The sequence below is a fragment of the Pyxicephalus adspersus genome, chromosome 10 (genome assembly GCF_032062135.1).
Source record: "Pyxicephalus adspersus chromosome 10, UCB_Pads_2.0, whole genome shotgun sequence".
Taxonomy (NCBI): Eukaryota; Metazoa; Chordata; class Amphibia; order Anura; family Pyxicephalidae; genus Pyxicephalus; species Pyxicephalus adspersus.
The window spans coordinates 10,992,073-11,011,073 of NC_092867.1; the positions used below are offsets into that span (position 1 = coordinate 10,992,073).

The 19,001-nt window shown below is 39.1% G+C and overlaps 1 protein-coding gene across 2 annotated transcripts in view; it reads left to right on the plus strand.

The window, feature by feature from the left end:
* The first annotated feature begins 383 nt into the window (after positions 1–383).
* R3HCC1L (R3H domain and coiled-coil containing 1 like) overlaps positions 384–19,001 on the plus strand; it is a 43,651-nt gene continuing 25,033 nt past the window's right edge. For both annotated transcript variants that reach the window (XR_011922331.1, XM_072423124.1), the window contains exon 1: positions 384–495. The gene's annotated coding sequence lies outside the window, so the exon portion shown is untranslated. The remainder of the gene's footprint in view (positions 496–19,001) is intronic.

Genomic DNA, 19,001 nt, shown 5'->3' on the forward strand with positions numbered 1-19,001 from the left:
TATATATATATATATATACACAGACAATATTTTTTATTATTGAGATTTTTTTTATTTTATATATGAAAATGTGATTTTATATATATATATATATATATATATATATAATAAATTAAATATTTAGTTCCTTATTACGAACACTTACCACAAAAAGATAACAGTATTGGTAGGAACAAAAGAAAACCCCACAGTGATTAAACATAAGGAATGTGGTGTTTGTAGCGTTCGTTATGAAGTCAGTGGAACTTTCAATGAGTGTATGTACGGAGCAGCCTCCTCACTGTGAGAGGCGCGTTCCCGACGGTTTCTCTGAGGTAAAAGCGCGCGACACTGCCGCAAGTTTGTCCCTTCCGCTCTCCCCGTAGTTTTTGTCACGTGACGTTAGGGGACGGCGCGCGTGTGTTATGTTGTGGTGGAAATGTTAATCGGTCAGGGTTGGATTGCTCGCTGATCGCATAAAGCTGTTCGGTTCTGGCCGTTGGAGAATCAGCTCAGGTAAAAGTTGTATAAGGGGGTGAGATAGTGTATAGGGTGGAGGGGCCACCTGCAGTTGTTGTCAAGGCTTCCTGGTTGCTGTCTGTGATCTGCCCTGGGAAATGGCTGTGGTATTTTGATTTTCTTTGTGCCATAAACTTTGCTGGGCAATGTCTTACCCGTTTGTTCACTCTGGGTTAATGGTGATAATGCTGAGCTGCACATGTGCAAAGTCAGCCTTGGTTGCCGGGGAAACTCGGCTTACCTGGCTGCCCATGCGTATGCTGGGGATGCATGAGGTAGGAGTTATGTCATCCCGCCATAGCCAAAGATAATTTGTAAAAGGAAGATGGCGGCGCGATGGGACATTGATAGGTGACTTGTACGGTTTTAGTTCCACATTAATAATACAGGTAGTCCCCGGGTTACATATGAGATAGGAACTGTAGGTTTGTTCCTAAATTGAATTTGTATTTAAGTCCGAGCAATTACATTATTTTAATAAATGCAGTTAGGACAGATGTTTGTCTCAATGTATTATTAGGCAGTGTGGTGTCAGTTATTGTATAAAATCCTCACTGTGAGTTAACCACAAAGCAAAAAATTCTTTATGAAGCCCAGACATTCATTGAAGCGTACTTAAACTCAGACATTTAACTTTACATAAAAGGGTAGACAACCCTTATATATTAAAGAGGAACTAAATCTAAAAGTGCCTAAAACAAAAAAACTACATTTACCCTCAATCCTGCAGAGCAGTCCAATCCATCCGGAGGTGTCTTCCATTGGGTCATGCTACGTCGTGGCATTAGTCCCAGAGCCGGCGCTCTGGCCTCCGCCATCTTCGTCTCTTCTTTCTACGTCACCCGACACAGGCACAGGATTGGGTGACGTAGGTTTGAAAGGAAAACTTGCCGATCTTACCATGGGTAAGATGGGCAATTTTTTCCCTTACATGAAAAGACTTACATAAAGATGCTCGGGATGCGTGACATAGATATCCCGGGAGGCTTTGCACTCCCATTCATTCTCAATCGCCTAGGCGATTGTATGATTAAAAAGGAAAAAAAAACAGAATTTTTACTTGTCTACCCTTTTATGTAAAGTGAGATTTCCAATTTCTTTTTTTTTTTTTTTTTTTTAAAGGGTGCAGCACCGCCTCATAATTCTTGATCGCCTAGGGGATTGAGAATGAATGGGAGTGCAAAGCCTCCCAGTGCATCTACGTCACGCATCCCGGAAGGCTCTTTGTAGTTCCTTCTGCGCATGCCTGAGCATCTTTTCGTAAGCCTTTTCGTATAAGGGAAAAAGTTGCTGATCTTATTCATCAGCAATGAGATCAGCAAGTTTTCTTTTCCAACCTACGTCACCTGATCTCGTTCGTGGGTCGGGTGACGTAGGAAGAAGAGACGAAGATGGCGGTGCCCAGAGCACTCGGGCATGTGCAGAAGAAGCCTTTTCTTAAAAAGGGGAAAAAATTGCCAATCTCATGCATGCCCAGTGAGATCGGCAAGTTTTTTTCCAACCTACGTCACCTGATCTTGCCCCTGGGTCGTGTGATGTAGGAAGAAGAGGCAAAGATGGCGGCAACCGGCGTGCTGGCCTGAAGATGAAACCCAGGACGATGCAACACCCGATGGAAGAGACTTCCGGATGGATCAGACTAACCTGTAGGATTGAAAGTAAGTGTATTTTTGGTTTTTTGGGGGATTTTGAGTTTAGTTCCTCTCTAACTTCTGGAGCAAGCTGTGCTTTCATATGCAACAAGAAACAACTGCACGGTTTTCTTGGTCAATCAAGAGTTACAATAGGTTTCAGAACAGCGAAAGACTTCTGCAAGTCATATGAACCGCCCCCTCCTCCCGTCAGTCCTGCACAGAGGGAAGCCCAGTTTGTAACCAGAAGTCGTCCGTATGTCGGATGTACTTAACTGATATTGAACCCAGAAAAAGAAAAGGTCGGGTGGGAAAAAATTGTAGGTGGGTGGCAGCCCCTGTATTGTTACCCAACTCTTCAGTAAATGCCCAAAAACAGCTGGGTGATTACTGAAAAGAGCTGGGTGTTGCACCCGGCTAAAAGGGGCTGGAGAGAACACTGGATAAAGTTTTCAAACACTTCGTAGAGAGGACCGAACCTGTTCATAATGTCACCTCTGGGCCCCATTATTAATATTATACAGGATTTATATTGCGCCAACATATTACGCAGTGCTGTACAATAAATAGGGATCCATCACCTCTACAGAAACCGGACTGTCAAATTAGTAATTACCCAGTTGTGATAGTATTATTCTGGTACATGAGAGCTCTAATATTGGGTATATCAAAAGTTTCTGTTATTGTCAAGGTTGTAATGCAGTCCGCTGCCCCTTCTGCAATAAAATACCCTAACCGGCCTGACTGCAGTTATTTAACATTAGTTCACCTTTCCCTGTTTCATTGCAGGAATCCCCCCATTGTTTTCCTTTTGTCCTTATTTTAATCTTCGGCCATCCTGATCGGCCGGTATGACGTAACTTCTGTGCAGGAGATCATTCAGTCCCGGCAGTTGCAGAAGTTGGGATTAGCCATATCCCAGCTTCTTACAATGAGCTGCGCAGACAGATCTCAATAATTTTTGATCAGGCAGGTAAGTATGTTTTATTGCAGAAGAGAGGCCACCTGTCCCTTTCTGCTAGAATAGGCTGCCTGATCACAAATTTTGAACACAATACAAACGTCTTCACAAGGTATTTTCTTGGTTAGGACATCTTGATTGGCTAGGCTGCACATTTGCATGTGGGTTTATTCTCAGTACTGGCAGTGTTCTCTACAGAACATTTTAGCTGCGTGTACCACCCGGCACTTGTCAGTAACCATCTGACTGGTTTTGGGTAGTTATTATAAAATTGTCTTGTGTTACTGGGGCGATCACCTGCCTACAGCTTCTTAACCCCCAACTATAAAAATTTTGGGAAACCCACTGACTGAGGTAGGTTGGGATCATACAGTGAGCTGCGCAGCACAGCTTTGTGTACATTCTACAGAACATTGCAAACAATCAGGTAAATTATTGCCGAACAGAAGACACAGCATGTTCATTCTGCAATACACAGCATGGCTGTGCAGCGTGTTTATTAATATTATTATTATTAATAATAATAAACAGTATTTAAATTAGCACCAACATATTACACAGTGCTGTACGTTAAACAGGACTTGCAAATGGCAGACTAATACAGACAGTGTCTGTCTTTTTTAGGTTTAGTTTTTTAGTTGCAGTGCCTTCACTTTTTGAATTAAAGCGTTCCTAAACTCAACAACCCTTCTATGTAAAGTAAAAATGTTGATGCGACACCCTTTTTTTTTTTTTTTTAATGGGTGCAGCGCCGCCCCTTAAGTCTTAATCCTTGCGGCGATCAGGGTTTATTGAGAGCACGAAGCCCCCCAGGATACCTGCGTCACGCATCCCAGGAGGCTCTGGCTGCTTCTGTGCATGCTCTGATGTCGGCATTTGCAGAAGGGGCATTTTTCCTCCCAGGGGAAAGAGATCCCGAACTCGCGCTTGTGTAGTGAGATCAGCTCTCATTTTTTCCCCTTCAGAGCAGCTACATTACCCGATCTCGCATCTGCGCAGTGCGAGATCAGGTGAGGAAATAAGACAGATGAAGAAGATGAAAGTGAAGATTGAAGATGGTGGCGCCTGGTACTTCCTCTGTGCCGGCTCAAAGAGGAATTCCAGGACAACGTGGGACCGGATCACAGGAAGGACCAGTGCCATCCAGGGACCTGTGGGATTAAAGGTAACTGTAATTTTTTTTGTTTTTAGCTTAGTTCCGCTTTAAGAAAAAATACTTGTAATGCACATGGTCAGCTTATAAAATTGCAGTAGACAAAATTCATTTTTAGTTTTTGATTTTTACAGAATCAGTGTATCAGAAACAAGTGTGAGACATTTTATTTTCTTCTAGTTGTATGGCTCCTCATTTTTTAACCAGAGGTTCATTATAGGATGTCTTCTGTTTTTATGTATGACACACAAGTTTTTTTTATAGAATTTCTGTTTTAGATATACTATGCTTTATGTCCTAGATTGTAAGCTCTTCTCGGCAGTGTCCTCTCCTCCTCCTGTGTCATTGTATCTGTTATTTGCAACCCCTATTTAATTTACAGCGCTGCTTAATATGTTGGTGCTATATAAATCCTGTTTAACAATAATAATCCAGTCCAATGCATGTTTTTATTTTTTGTATTGATGGGTTGGATTATACACAAGTCAAGCAGACGAACCAAGGAGTTGTTTGTGGGCTCTACAGAGCTACGTAGGCCTGGATGAGCAGGCAGGTTGATTTTATTATAAATGTGCTGTCATCCTTTTGTCATTTTGTGTAGGTGCTGTGCCTCTCAAATCCTAGGTGATTCAGTGAACTTACCGACGTGTTTTTCCTGTTGACATTTTTGTTTGCATTTATTAGGGTTCACAATGTATATACCTTTGTCATTCTTTTTCGTCATACCTACTAAATGAGCAGTTTAAATGTAGGCCATTCAAACTTATGTCTTAGAAATGTAATTGCTGGGTGGATTGACATAAATAATTATATCCATTTCTTTGTGCTTTTAAGTAGCATTACTACTAATTGATAGGGTTTTGCTTTATCTTTTGTGTACTTTGAGTTTTAAATTTAAAAGTTGATTCCAGACATAAAGGTGGAGGTTTGTACATTAAAGCTGATTTCATAATTTTGTATTTATATTTCATATAGCCAATTATTTAGAGAAATGTATTTTATTACCTGGTAATTCAAAGGATTGTATTCATATACTTGCAGGGCAGTCTGTGACACCATGTGATAGAACATTGTACCTGCTGACACACACCCTCGTCCAATTAGGGACTAAAGGGTATATAGGTTCCATATATCTATAGGTTCCTATCCATGGGACTGGCAGCGGCACTGTGAAACCTCCACATGTTCTGCTTTACTGCTAAGCAAGAACCTAAGAATTACTTTACTTACCTATTTTATTGACCTGACAGTCCCTGTCTTAACACTTTTCCAGCCTTCTTACTTTAATTATTGTGGCTCGCAGATTGCAGGAAACCGACTGGCAAAACACGTCGGTATACAAGGTTACCGCTCCTTTACCGCTTAATTTCTAAATACGTCAGGGATATATTTGTAACTTATAATTTATTTCACTCAATGCATTACTAATGATTACTTTATTTATGTTCTATATGCAATAAGCGTCTGTGGGGTTGGCAAGCATGAACCTGTCTATGTAAAATAGGAGGCTAGTAGACGTTTTTCATTGCTTCCATTGTTAAACAATGGTTATCTTTATTGCTGCCTTTATATATACTTTGGAAATCTATATCCTATGCTTATACCGAAGCACATAGGAAATACACAATCCAGACTGGATGTCTGATGCAGCTATTTTTGTTAGCTTCTATTGTTTTTAGCTCTTCTTAAGGTAGCTGTTTGACTATAATTTACTCAGTACAAGAAATAACTTACTAAAGAAAACCTGTGATTATTGAAACCACTATATATATATGCATCTCCCCAGACAAATTCAACCTGGTGCTTTAGCAGATGTAGACTGAAGATGGGGATCTGTTTCATCCATCCTGCACTGAAGTTGAGGCTTTACAGGGTTTTTCCTTTTCAATCACCCTAAACCAGACCTAAAATCAAAATTTTTACTTTACAGCCCTTTTATTTGAAGTAAAAAATGTATTTATTTTTGTTTTTAAAAAAAAAAAAAAAAAAAAATGCAGAACCTCCCCTTTTTGTCCCAGGCATGCGCAGAAGGAGCCCTTCCATCAATGGAAGAAATAATTGTCCATCTCATACATGCGTAGTGAGATTGTCAATCTTTTTTTCCATCTAAGTCACCCAATCTCGCGCCTGTGCAGCGCGAGATCGGGTGATGCGGAAAGAAGAACCCGTAGGAAAAGGAGATGTCGGCCGGTCCTTCCTCTGCGTCAGGGCGAAGACGAATACCGGGACGAAACCTCACGACGGATCTGCGGGATTTTATTTTGGGTTTAGTTGCGCTTTAAAGAAGACCAAGAGATTATAGAAGTTTTCATTACTGAACTCATTTTACAGAATGCTAATTGCCCGGATGTAAAGATGATCTTTTGGTTTTAGTTACACATAAAACAAGCACAGGTGACTGTGAGTTACAACACAATTTGCTGAACCACCCGAGCTGCATCATCCTTCTGGGTCTGTGATTCAGAAAGTATTAAAGTCCGAGGATCAGAAAACCAACCAGACACATGACAATGGCAGTTTATATGATCTTTCAGTGATGTTTGTTTTAAGGGAGGTGGCTGTTTCCAGTTTCTACTCTAAAACCTTGGTGGACATTTCCAATACCAGTGGAAAGGGTTTGCATTCACCGCTATAGATACGGTGCATTAAAACACAGATAAATGTATGAATATAGAGGTGGAGTGTTGGCATTAAGCTTGAAAAGCAGTGTTCTCCCCAGACCCTTTTAGCTGGGCGCACCACCCGGCACTTTTCGGCAACCTCCCTGCTGTTTTTGGGTGGTTACTGATGAGTTGGGTCAACATCCAGGGGCTTTCACCCGCCTAGAATTTGTTCCCACCCAGCTTACAAAAATTGCACTGAAAAGTATTCACCTTTAATTGATTACAGTTCTCAGCAAGTTCACCACAGAATGGGATATCTGAAAGGTATTTCTATCAAGGTTGAGGAATGGTCTTCCTTCCCATTCAGTTTAAGATCCCCAGCATAGATAAAGGTGACCCAATACTGACCACTACTTCTCCATAATAATGTATGAAGACCACTATTTATTCAACAACCCTCTGATGGTAATACTTCAAAGCTAGCAAACACATGCTTGGAAAGTCAGTCGCCCAGATGATACAAGGCATTGGATCTTGAATGTTTTAATCTATTTTATTTGTAGTGTTCTCCCCAGCCACTTTTAGCTGGGCGCACCACTCGGCAATTTTCCGTACCCACCTGGCTGGTTTTGAGTGGTTACTGAAAAGTTGGGTCACAAATCAAGGCGGCCTCCACCCACCTACAGTTTCTTCCCACCCAAGAAAATAGGTATTTGTAAGTATAAGTATGAAAACTTGTGACAATACACATCATGTTTCTGAAAGAATGTAAAGGGGAAATCTGTAATGCAGATTCAAGAATAAATAGAAATCTAGGGTTCTGACCTTTTGTAGTCTCAGACAACTGTGTTTTATTGTTTTATATCTGTGCTTCTGTTCATTCTCTGTCCTGAAAAATACACACACATAGGCTGTAAGATCCTCAATGGGAATAAAAGCAGCAATCAAACTGGACGGAAGACTATTCCCTACTTTTTGAATCCTAAAAAAATAAAAAATCTTTATCATCCCACTGTGTCTTGTTAGTGGATATAGTATGTTCAGCAAGGTTCATAAACACAGCATACAAAAACTAAGCGGTGTTTATGGGTGTAAATTTTCCATAAAAACCTGAATCCTCTATACAAGTGTTTCTCTTCCAGGGATCTGTGGAAGCCTAGCGTTCCTCCAGAGATTGCTAGAGGTTCCTTGAGCAATTTGTGCCTCTCAGGTCAGTTTGACTGACACCAATGAACTTTTTGGTTATCTGTAAGGGTGACAATCTTTCCACTGGCCATCATTGTAACATATTGTGAGCTGTGGATATAGATATTATAGCAAGAGTTCCCTGAAGCCTTTTACATTTACATCAAGGCTTCCCTTCTGTCAAAAAAGGTTGAAAAAAGCATCTCTATACTTTTTCAAGGAAAATTAGGAACAACATGTCGGTTCAAGAGCACAACGTTGCAATACACAGCAAAAAGTTAATCTGCTGCATAAGGCACGCGGGGTCACATCCCATTACTTCATTTAAGCATTCATCAAGTGCCCACGATTTAAGAAAAAGGCCACCAGCATCCCTGGAAATACTAAACCAAAAAAGAGCATGGAAAGACAAAAGAAAGATTGAAGACATAAAAAGAAAACAATAGCAGACAGAAAGATAAGCGGTCAGAGTGGGAGGGAGACTGACTCTTGTTTAGACCCCCAATACACATTCCTGCTGGGGACAGGAAGTCGGTGTTAAAGCTTAAAAAAATGATATTTGGAGAGCCTCCATTGTACCATGCAATTGTATCTTGCTATGTTCTAATAAAATACCTGAGGACTTTTACTTTACTTACTCACCTGAAAAATGGTTGGAGAGCCCAACCACCATGTTTTTGCAATGACGTGTTTTGCGACTATGAGCACATAATTTAAGAGCCTCGCCTGGTACTCCTTGCATCCAGAGGGCTTAAGAAGGTCTTTCCTAATAATACTCATCTACCATATCACAGTTTCTATATCTCTATCCAAAAACTTAATACTTGATTCCCTTAATACTTTCAGAAAACCAGTTATAAATTGGCCTTTGCAACTCTGTAAATATTCACCAAGTAATGATTGTCACTGTGCACGTTTCCCTTTGAATGGTTTGTTTATTTTAACCTTCTTACCACAAGCAGGTCTGTAGTTAAGAATTGACACTTGCTGTAATAACCAATTTTCGACCTCATTCTGATACTTTTTTTTTTATTCTTTGAACACAGATTGCTAATTTATTATGGCAAAAGCAAAAAACCTCAATTGTTGTTTTCACGCCTGTTTTAGACCGAGTCACACTTCCTCGCATTATTATTCCTCTTAAGAACATTAGAATATCTGCTTTCCTGCTCCTGTAGTGATGTACCGTTGAGTAAAGAGAAACCCTGTCGCGTTAGTTTTGGTTTGCTATTAAACTGGTGCAAAAAAAAAAGTCTGTAGGCTATCAGATGCTATCTGTCTGCTAAGAAAGAAATATGAGAAAACATCAAATAGAATGTGCTTCTGTTTTTATGTTTTTTAACTTTGAATAAAATTTTATTTGGAAAACAGAAGACAGTACATGTTGCACTTCAGAAACACTGCAGTTACAAAGATATCAAGTGTTACAAAGATAATTAAAAAAAAAGTCTAGAGCTGTCTATTTAGATCCAAATAGCTTATACCAGAAAAAATACGAATAACGATGGTAAGTTTAACTAGTAGTAACACATAATATGAAATCAAACTTTCGCTAAAAAAAAAATGCTTGCCTTTAGTTGCTAAAAAAAAAAACATCCCATCCATGAACCGAGCCTAGCGCTGTCCTGCGCTTTCTACACTTGTCTCCTCTTTCTGAGGCTGGCTGTTCCGTCCAGTGCCGCCATCTTTCACGTTCTTTTTCAAATCACCCCAGTGTTCTCCCCATCCTCTTTTACCTGGGCACACTGCCCAGCAATTTTCAGTACTCACCCATCTGTTTTTGGGTGGTTACTGAAATGGGTGACAAGCTATTTTTTATTTATTTCTATTTTTTTTTCATTAGAGACATTAAAGGAAAGTTGAAAATGTGATGATAGGTCCACGTTAAAGATTTTTTTCAACTTAGAGGTTGTTCCCATAACATGTAGCATACATTAATCATGTGAATGTTCCAAGTGTGTAACAGTGTAATGCACCAAAATTTGCTATCAAAATAAAAGGTCAGCTGATTGTCAAATGTAAGGGTTACAAGTAGAGCCTGGTCAGCCCATGGCTTCCAACGTGTCTTGGATATTTCCACACTGGTATAATTGACATTTCTGCTTCTGTCCACCTACTTTTATGGTGTTTCCCCCAGCCCCTTTTAGTCGGGTGCACCATCCGGCACTCTTCAGTAACCAAAGAGCTGTTTTTGGGTTTACTGAAAAGTTGGGTGATAATTTTGGCGAGGATATGGCTTTGGTATCCAAGCACCTCATGTTGTAGTAAATAGGAAAAAAAAATATAATGGGGAAGATTGGATAATGGCCACAGCAAGCGTGCAGTGTGAGCTATTAGAAACTCCGGTGATTCAACACTTTGGTATTTACCGAAACACATCTATCCTCCTTGGGGTAGACTTCTCCTTTAGTGTTTTGGTATCCTAAAATATTTTAAATATACACAGTATGTGTGGGCCTGATTATTTACAGCATGTGCTACATAGGGGAAGAATTGCAGGCCTGGAAACGGCAATCTCAATTTCAGGCTGCTGTGGGCAGCCCTTATTAGATTGTTAACCTTAAGAAGATTTGTGACATTCGCTGTGGTACGATAAAACAGCAAGTAGCTGGTATGTGAGTTGCTGAGCTCAGGAATATGCATCTTCATCTTGGTCTTTTCAGGTGCGTGTTCTTTATAAATAAAACTGTAAAGCAGGCGCTTAAGACAGCATTTTCTCAGAAAGTAAGATACAGAAAACTTGCAGCCTGGTTTAAGACCGCCACTTGCTGTTTACAAATGGAAAATATGATGTGGTCATTTGCAATATATATATATATATATATATATATATATATATATATATATATATATATATATATATATATATATAATTTATTTTGCAATTTTGTCAAAACATTGCTATATATATATATATATAAATAAACTTGATGTATGTTCCACCATCACTCAAAAACACATGGAGACATTTCAATCAAACTTGCCATACATATGACTGAGACTCTTTGTCAAGCGCTGTGTTGTATTTGGATGTATGTATTTGTGTGTGTCAACACTAGGAAATGCATGGAGACATTTTAACCAAAATGTTCCGCCATCACTCGGAAACGCAACAACACGTTTCAACCAAACTTGCTAGACATATGACTCAGACTCATGTGAGTGCACTGCTGGTCTTTGTGCTGTGCTATGTCAGAGCTATATTTGGTGATCACTAGGAAACGCATGGAGACATTTCAACCAAACTTGCTATGTTCCACCATCACTCGGAAATGCACCAAGACATTTTAACCAAACTTGCTAGACAGTTGCTAGAGACATTTTAACCAAACTTGCTAGACAAGAAAATCCTGAGGACAGGAATAGAAGACTTGCCACGCTGTGCAAGGGAGCTACTACATCTAAAACTTCAGAGACAGTAAAACAGCCTAGGACCTGACTACAGGATAAGGGAGATAGAGCTACTACATCTAGAGCTTCAGAGACAGTAGAGGAAATGAGAGAAAGAGCTACTACATCTAGAGCTTCAGTGACAGTACAACAGCGTGAGATCCGAGTACAGGAAATGAGAGAGAGCTACTATATCTAGAGCTTCAGAGACAGTACAACAGCGTGAGACCTGAGTACACGAAATGAGGGAAGGAGCCAGACAATCACGGACTGCACAACATTTTAGCTTTGCATTGGAAGGCTTCCACTATGATTCACATAAAGACTACTCACAGCATGCAAGTGTTACCATCGGAAAAATAAAAATGGTTTGTAGTTACTGTCAAGCCATGAAGTTTAAATCTGAGTCTCCTGGTATTTGCTGCAAAAAGTCAAACTCTGCCATCTGGAAAGACCACCACAAGAACTTTGGAATTACACATCTGCAAATACCTCAAAGAGTCAAAAGCATTTTCCTAACATCAGAAAATACAACTAATGTTTCCAAATGACATAATTCAGTGCACATCAGTAGTTCAACAGCCTGGATTTCCATCCACATTTACAGTGCATCTTAGGAACAATATTACAAGTTTTGTTAAAGTTACAAAGGATTTTTGACATGAGCACATGACATGTTCCTATTAAAACCATTTAAACTAGCATTGGAACATATGCCAATAGTTTAGGTTAATTTATTTGTATATTGTACTTATACTTTTAAAACCTGTAAAAAAAAAAAAAAAAAAAATCTTTGATTTAACACTATAGCTTTATTTGGTTGCTTTTCTTGTATAATAGAGGATTGCAATAAATAAATACCCGGGGAACGCCAGGTAATCAGCTAATATTTTATATTTATAGACTCCTTAAAAATAAGAAATGTTTCATTTATTTATTTGTGAACATAAAAAACGTAGGTGGTAACTATCCCAAAGCACAAAACATTGCCTTTAACATGGGACCAATCATAAGCATGTTTCCTAAATTTGAGGGAGTGGCTTTTTTTTTTTTTTCTTCAAGGTATGCACAGCCTTCTATATCCCTGCCCTTGCGAGCCAGTCTCAGTTCAGGGAATAAACTTCTTCACATTGGAACTGCAGCCCTAAACTCTTGACTTTCTAGCCCACATAATAAACTCTTCAAGAAGCGTTTTCTCAATTTTTTTTCCCCACTTCTGTCTGCATGCACACTTCTTGTATTACCAAATATGTTATTGCTCGGAGCAGGCTTCCTGGTGCTGACATTGAAACTAGCATGTGCAGTAAGCATTGGCATTGAAACCAAGTATACATGTCTGTTGAGTGTTGTCACGAAGGTACTTATAGTGGCACTTCATGTTATAGCGCGCCAGTATCACCATTTCTTCAATAGGAACTGCTTTTTATGGTTTGCAAACCTTAGATAATATTTGCACACTGATGATTTTTTTAGTGATTCTTTTTAGATCTACTTTAACAATTAAATTCTTCTCTTAGTGTTTATTAGAGTGAACATTATTTTGGGGAATTGGCTGAAGATCTCATTGTAGACAAACTCTACCTAATGATGCTTATATTTTCCAAATGTTCCTGATTATTTCAAAATTTAGGCAGGAATGCCAGTGGCCTGTATCTCACACAAGTGCTTGTTCTAGCTCCTTTGGAGGTAAAACCCCTTAGGCTACACATAGTGTCAAACTGCAGAAGTACAGCTGGGAGAGGCAACCCGCACACAGCCGCTATGTAAATCTTTAGACCACAACCCCTCTGCCCAAAAAGCGACATGACGCTTTTGCAGACTTCACCAATGATCTGCCAGGGCCAAAACTGCATGCAAAAATAGGGTCCCAACCCCTACAATTCACCACAGTTGAAGAGGTTTGGACTGATGTTGAGCTTGCAGCAGACCTCTGTGGCTTACACATGTCTGAAATTGCCCTTATTATCACACCAAGGATATCGTAACAAACAAGAATGAATAACCATTATTTGACTCTGTTGCCACAGATCTCTTATTAAGCCAACGTCACTGCTGTCCTTTCTGCCAAACACTGCACCAATTCTGAGAAATCTGCTAAAGTTTGCAGACAAGCGAACACTTTTGGGGATTGCCTGGAAGGGTCTCCCACCCCATGCGCTTAACCTGTTTACCTCCACATCACTAGTGTATCCCATAATGTGTAGTTGTCTGGAGAAGGAATTGGAGAGAGATGCTGGGGCTCCAGGAAATTGACACTTCCAAAATCATGCAGACTTCAACAGATTTCTCTGGATCGGTATGGTATCTGGCGGTATGTACAGTAGGAGTATTTAAATTATTCTTTTACAGGTATGATTGGCTAAGTAAGTTTTTTTTTTTTAAGTGTATTATCAGTAAACTTCATCAATTAGGAAGCACTTTCTTGCAATGATTTCTTTAATTGTCCATTTAATGAGGTAATTGACATAGCAGTGATAAAATATTGTGTATATTTTCTCCAGGTAAGACCTACTTGAGTAATTAATATGTGAGAAGTGCTGTGGCTGGCAGTGTCTGGTGTGCAAATTTGCATTCTTGAGGCCCAGAGCTGTTGATCGATGTCTGAGCAGACTGGTGTAGTCTTGTTATAACTCTGCTAATTACATAGGTAAAATCTATTCCGCATAGATTAGTTTCTGCAGATAGGATTTGTTAATGTGGCATGGACCTGGAATGGAATGATTACAAGTAGACGTGCGGGTGCTGTCCATTAACTAACATCCTCATGCCCTTCCAGTTAATATCGTTTTAATATATATAATTTTGTATGTGCGATTTATGATCTATTTAAGGTCACAACTGTGTTCTTTGCTAATCAAATAATTATAGCATGATCTCTTTAGTTGTTGGCAGTAGTTCTAACAATGTTCTGCCCAGCCCCTTTAGCTGGGTGTGTTGCCCGGCACTTTTCAGTAACCATCCAAAATTAGCAGAATGGTTTTTGAAAAGTTGGTCACAATAGAGGGGCTACCACCCACCTACAGCTTCTTCCGACCCATCTTAAAGAAATTTCTAGGAGGAATACTGTACTAGCAGCATTGGAAGCAGGTCCATGGAGTCAGAAGCAATTACTGGTTACTAGCACTTGAAGTTGGCAAAAATGTACAGACTGCACAGCCCTGGTTAGAAATCGTGCAGGAATACATTATTGGGCAAGCAAAGTTTTTCATTCTTTTATCCTATAGCATGTTGATTTCTAAAGAGAAGTGTTTCTTTTCACACTTAGGTCTCTTTTTTTAAAACAGAGAATGAAACATTCCCTTTATTGTTTAGGTGAATATTTATTGTACTGAAGCTTGTTCATCACCTAGTAATTGGACCTAAGAATGAAGACTTATACAGGAGACTGCTAGTGGGTGGTGGCTCAACATGAGGTATTCTGACATTTTCTAACCCTTTCTGAGATGGGTTAGAAAGAAACAGTCCCTTAGAGAAATGCTAAAAGACGTCTGCAGAACACTGCAACCTAAAACATGAGGGTGACAATTCTGTAGTTTCAATTGTAGCATGTGATTTGCTGTCCCTTTCCTTTGCATTATTAAAAAATCTTTCTTTAATCACTAATACCCATAGTTAGAATATCTATTCTTCTGTAGCCAGATTTTCATAGTCAATTAAAGAAATGCTTTTTGTCTTCTCTATGAAGGGATGAATGACAGATGTACAAGTCTACATTACAGAGATAATCTATAGATTTCCATCAGAAAAAATTGAATGCTCAGGTAGTTTTTGCAGCGGTGATTTGTCAAATGATTGTAAACTAATGACTGAATACTGGCATCTGCCATTCTGCTGCACTTTGTCTTTGTGGCCAGTAATGACATTCTCAATGTCCAGAGCAATGTTTTTGGTTATGCACAGCAATACTTGGTTGTCAGTAGCAAACTAAAAATAAAACACAGTAGTATGTGGCATTTAGCAATAAAATTATGAAGGTAAATAAGAGGAGAAGAAAAAGGCTTTTGGCCAATGATTAGGTATTTTACTATGTAAAGCCAAATTAATTAACTCCTCTTAACATAGCTCAACTCAGTTAATTAACAAATATTCACACACTTTTTCTGACACGTTTCGCCAAATGGCTTACCCAGAGGAGGACAGAGACTTTAATTCTGTCTGCTGTAAATGGGTGACAAATGAAAAGATCTCAGGGTATGCAGATACTTGAAAAAACGCAGATAAAATGGGAAAGAAGAACTGGATGTTTTTGGAAAATTCCCAGTATATGCAGTATAAGTATGTCCAGAGAGCCCCAAAGCCCCAACTGCATAAGTATCAGAATTATTGTGGATTCTTGCTGCCCAATATAATGAGCTATACAGATGGAGCGAGCTGATCCTGTTCCTCATCACAACGTAATCCTAGCTAAGCATTTAGTTATAAAGGCGATAAGACATATCTTGTGTCCTCTGCTAATAGGCAGGTCTTTTTATTTTAAAATAAGTGTTCAGGATTTTTACAGATCTAGTACAGGTCTGAGCTGGTCAACAACCCTAATGATTTAAACAAGTGTCCTGCCCAACAAGGTACTACAAGGTCCCTTTTATTGTTATACAGGTAGTCTCGGTGTTACATACGAGATAGACACTGTAGGTTTGTTCCTAAGTTGAATTTTTATGTAAGTTGGAACAGGTACATTATTTTAATAAATGCAATTAGGACTGATGTTTGTCTTAACATATTAGGCAGTGTTGTGTCAGTTACTGTATAAAATCCTGTGACTTAATCACAAACAGAAAAAAAAATACTTTATGTAGCCTAGACATTCATTAACTTCTGGAGCAAGTTGTGCTTTGCTATGCATAAAGAAACAACTACAGAGTTTGTCTTGGTCAATAAAGAGTTACAAAAGTTTTGCAGAACAGCAAAAGATTTTTTTCTGCAAGTCCTGCAAACTGCCCCCTCCCCCCATCAAGCCTCTGTCCTGCACACAAACAAGCAGGGAAGCACGGTTCATATCTAGGAGTTGTCCGTATGTCAGATGTCCCTAACTTGGGGACTACCTGTACCTACCATAAGTATGCCAGATTCACCATGATCTTCTTTACCAATATCACCAAATGAGGTTAAAATGAACTTTACCTGAATTATTTCAGAATTCCCTACTGTCATCTGGCAAATGCACTACTTGTAAAGAGCAGCTTTTCTGATGTCCAGTTTGCAGTATCGGTCTGCAAATTATGCTGAATAAGGACATGATAATATCTGATAATATCAGAATCATCTAACGTGTTTCACCCCTCACAGACTTAATCATACAGGCAGGTCACTAGTAAGCACAGCTTTGATCCATATACTTGCTCTTGCTTAATTAGCTCACAGAGGTGAAAAATTCACCCTAAGAACTCTGTTGTACTCTGTGGTATGTAGCCAATGTACTTCCTATATAGATTCTCAGACCCTAGATTGAAAACCACTGATTTGCGGCTAAAAGTGTAACTCCAACTGAGGTCATGGAGTGCTGTGTTGCCACAACACCTACCAATCTGTACTTGGCCTGAGTTCAGTCTGGCAGTGAGATTATAGTGCTATACAGGGCCTGTCACCTGCCTAAAGCTTCTTCCTACCCAGCGTAAAAATTTTGGGGAGAATACTGAGAACCGTTAGTGGAACCAGCAGCATGACTGGCAAGGCACCAGCAAAAAGAGGTAAAATGCCAACGCTTATTCCCCAGCAATTTGATCCTTTTTTTTTTTTTTTTTTTTTTTTTTTTTTTAAGATAATATTAGACTTTTTGTATTTTACTGTAGTTCTGTATTACTTTAAAACATGTACATAAAAATACTAAAGGTGGATATTACTTGCTCCAATCACAAGTTCTATAACTATCACCTAATCTATCCCTACAACATAGGTTAAGTTTTATGGGAAGTCATAATTCACCACAATTCATATGTATTTGTAATACAAGGTATTATCTTTTTAATATAGTGAGTATTGCTGACCAGTTGTAAAAGTTAAAAAAAATACATTTAATTTTATGAATGTGCTGTAAGAGTCCATTAAATTGGGTTTGTTGTAAGCTGTGCCTTTATTTCTTGTTTAATGTGTGTTTGTTCAGTGGCTGCCTTGCCTGTACAGGATATGTATCATTACATACTTATTCAGTTTGGTATTTTATGTCCTCCAGAATGCAGCTTTATTGCTCTCGCTCCATACAGCACAGAGGAGAATAGCAGGTCCCCTGACAGAAGGTAACTGCTTCCTTGTGCTAAAAAGCAAGATGTTTCATTTTCTATCCTCTGTTAGATTGTTAAACTGAAGTTAAAACCAAGGTTAGCCAGGTCCTACTTTAACAAAAAAAAAAAAAAAAATCATAATGCTGACACTTTGTGTGATTGTGCTTCATGTCAGACAGTCCACCCACAGCTAATATTTAATTATTATTATAAATGCTCCAACTGTACAATCTCCTAACAGCAGTTAAAATAAGAAGTACAATGTTTTTGTTCATGTTCTTTCTTTATGACAGTGAAAACTAGAAAAAACTAAAACTTTTGTCAGGTGTAAAACTGAGGTTTATTCTGCTAAGATATTGGTTTTCCTGGACCCTTTTCCCCACTTTACATTAGTAATAAAATTCCTAAATAAAACTTTTTTATTTTCATTACATCAATAAGTTTGCAATGACTGGTGGGAGGAGCTGGAAGGAAACTGTTCAAAGCATACAAGCAATAGGAAGCTGAAGTAGCACTGCGCACAATGCAGAGAACTTTGATTTTTGAAAGGGATGATCAAGGACAATCAGGCTGAGTTGGAATTTGCTAGATGATCTATTAGATGATCCATGCTAGGAGATCCATTAGACAGGAAAAGAGGAGGGCACTGTCTGACATAATGCAGGCCATGAGAATTCAATTTTATTACAGGAGGGGAAAAACTGCAGGACTGAAGGGAAACTTAGGGCTGTATTTATAAAGCCGTAAATCTGAAATTCCCTGGTGGAAAATATTCTATTGCCATTGAATCTCATGAACCTGGTAGTTTCTCCACCAGGGAATGTCTTAGATTTAGCTTTAATCACTAATTGCAACTTAAAAGTTTGCATTCAGATATCAAGCATGTGAAGGTTGAGGCTGCTTTTCACATTTATTCATATCTGTTTTTTTTTTTTTCTAAAGAAATATCCGTTTTAAATCTCAGTAGCTCAGGCAGGAAATTAAATCCAGAAGTGTCTAGTGGCTAGCCCATCTGTTTGGATGCTACATAAAAGTTACTGTAGAACAATGTTGCATAGTCAGATGCATCATTTTACCTGGGGAAAAAAACATGACATTATGCACTATCCGTATATTCCCCAGAATTATTTTTAAGCTTTATGGGAAGAAGCTGTAGGCGGATGGCAGCCCTGTATACCTTTTCAGTAAACCTGTAAAAACAGCCAGATGTTTACTGAAAAGTTCCGGGTGGTGCGCCCAGCTAAAAGAGGCCGGGGAGAACACTGCACTACGGAAGGGGGTGGGGAGAACACTGCACTACGAAAGGGGCTGGGGAGAACACTGCACTACGGAAGGGGCTGCGGAGAACACTGCACTACGGAA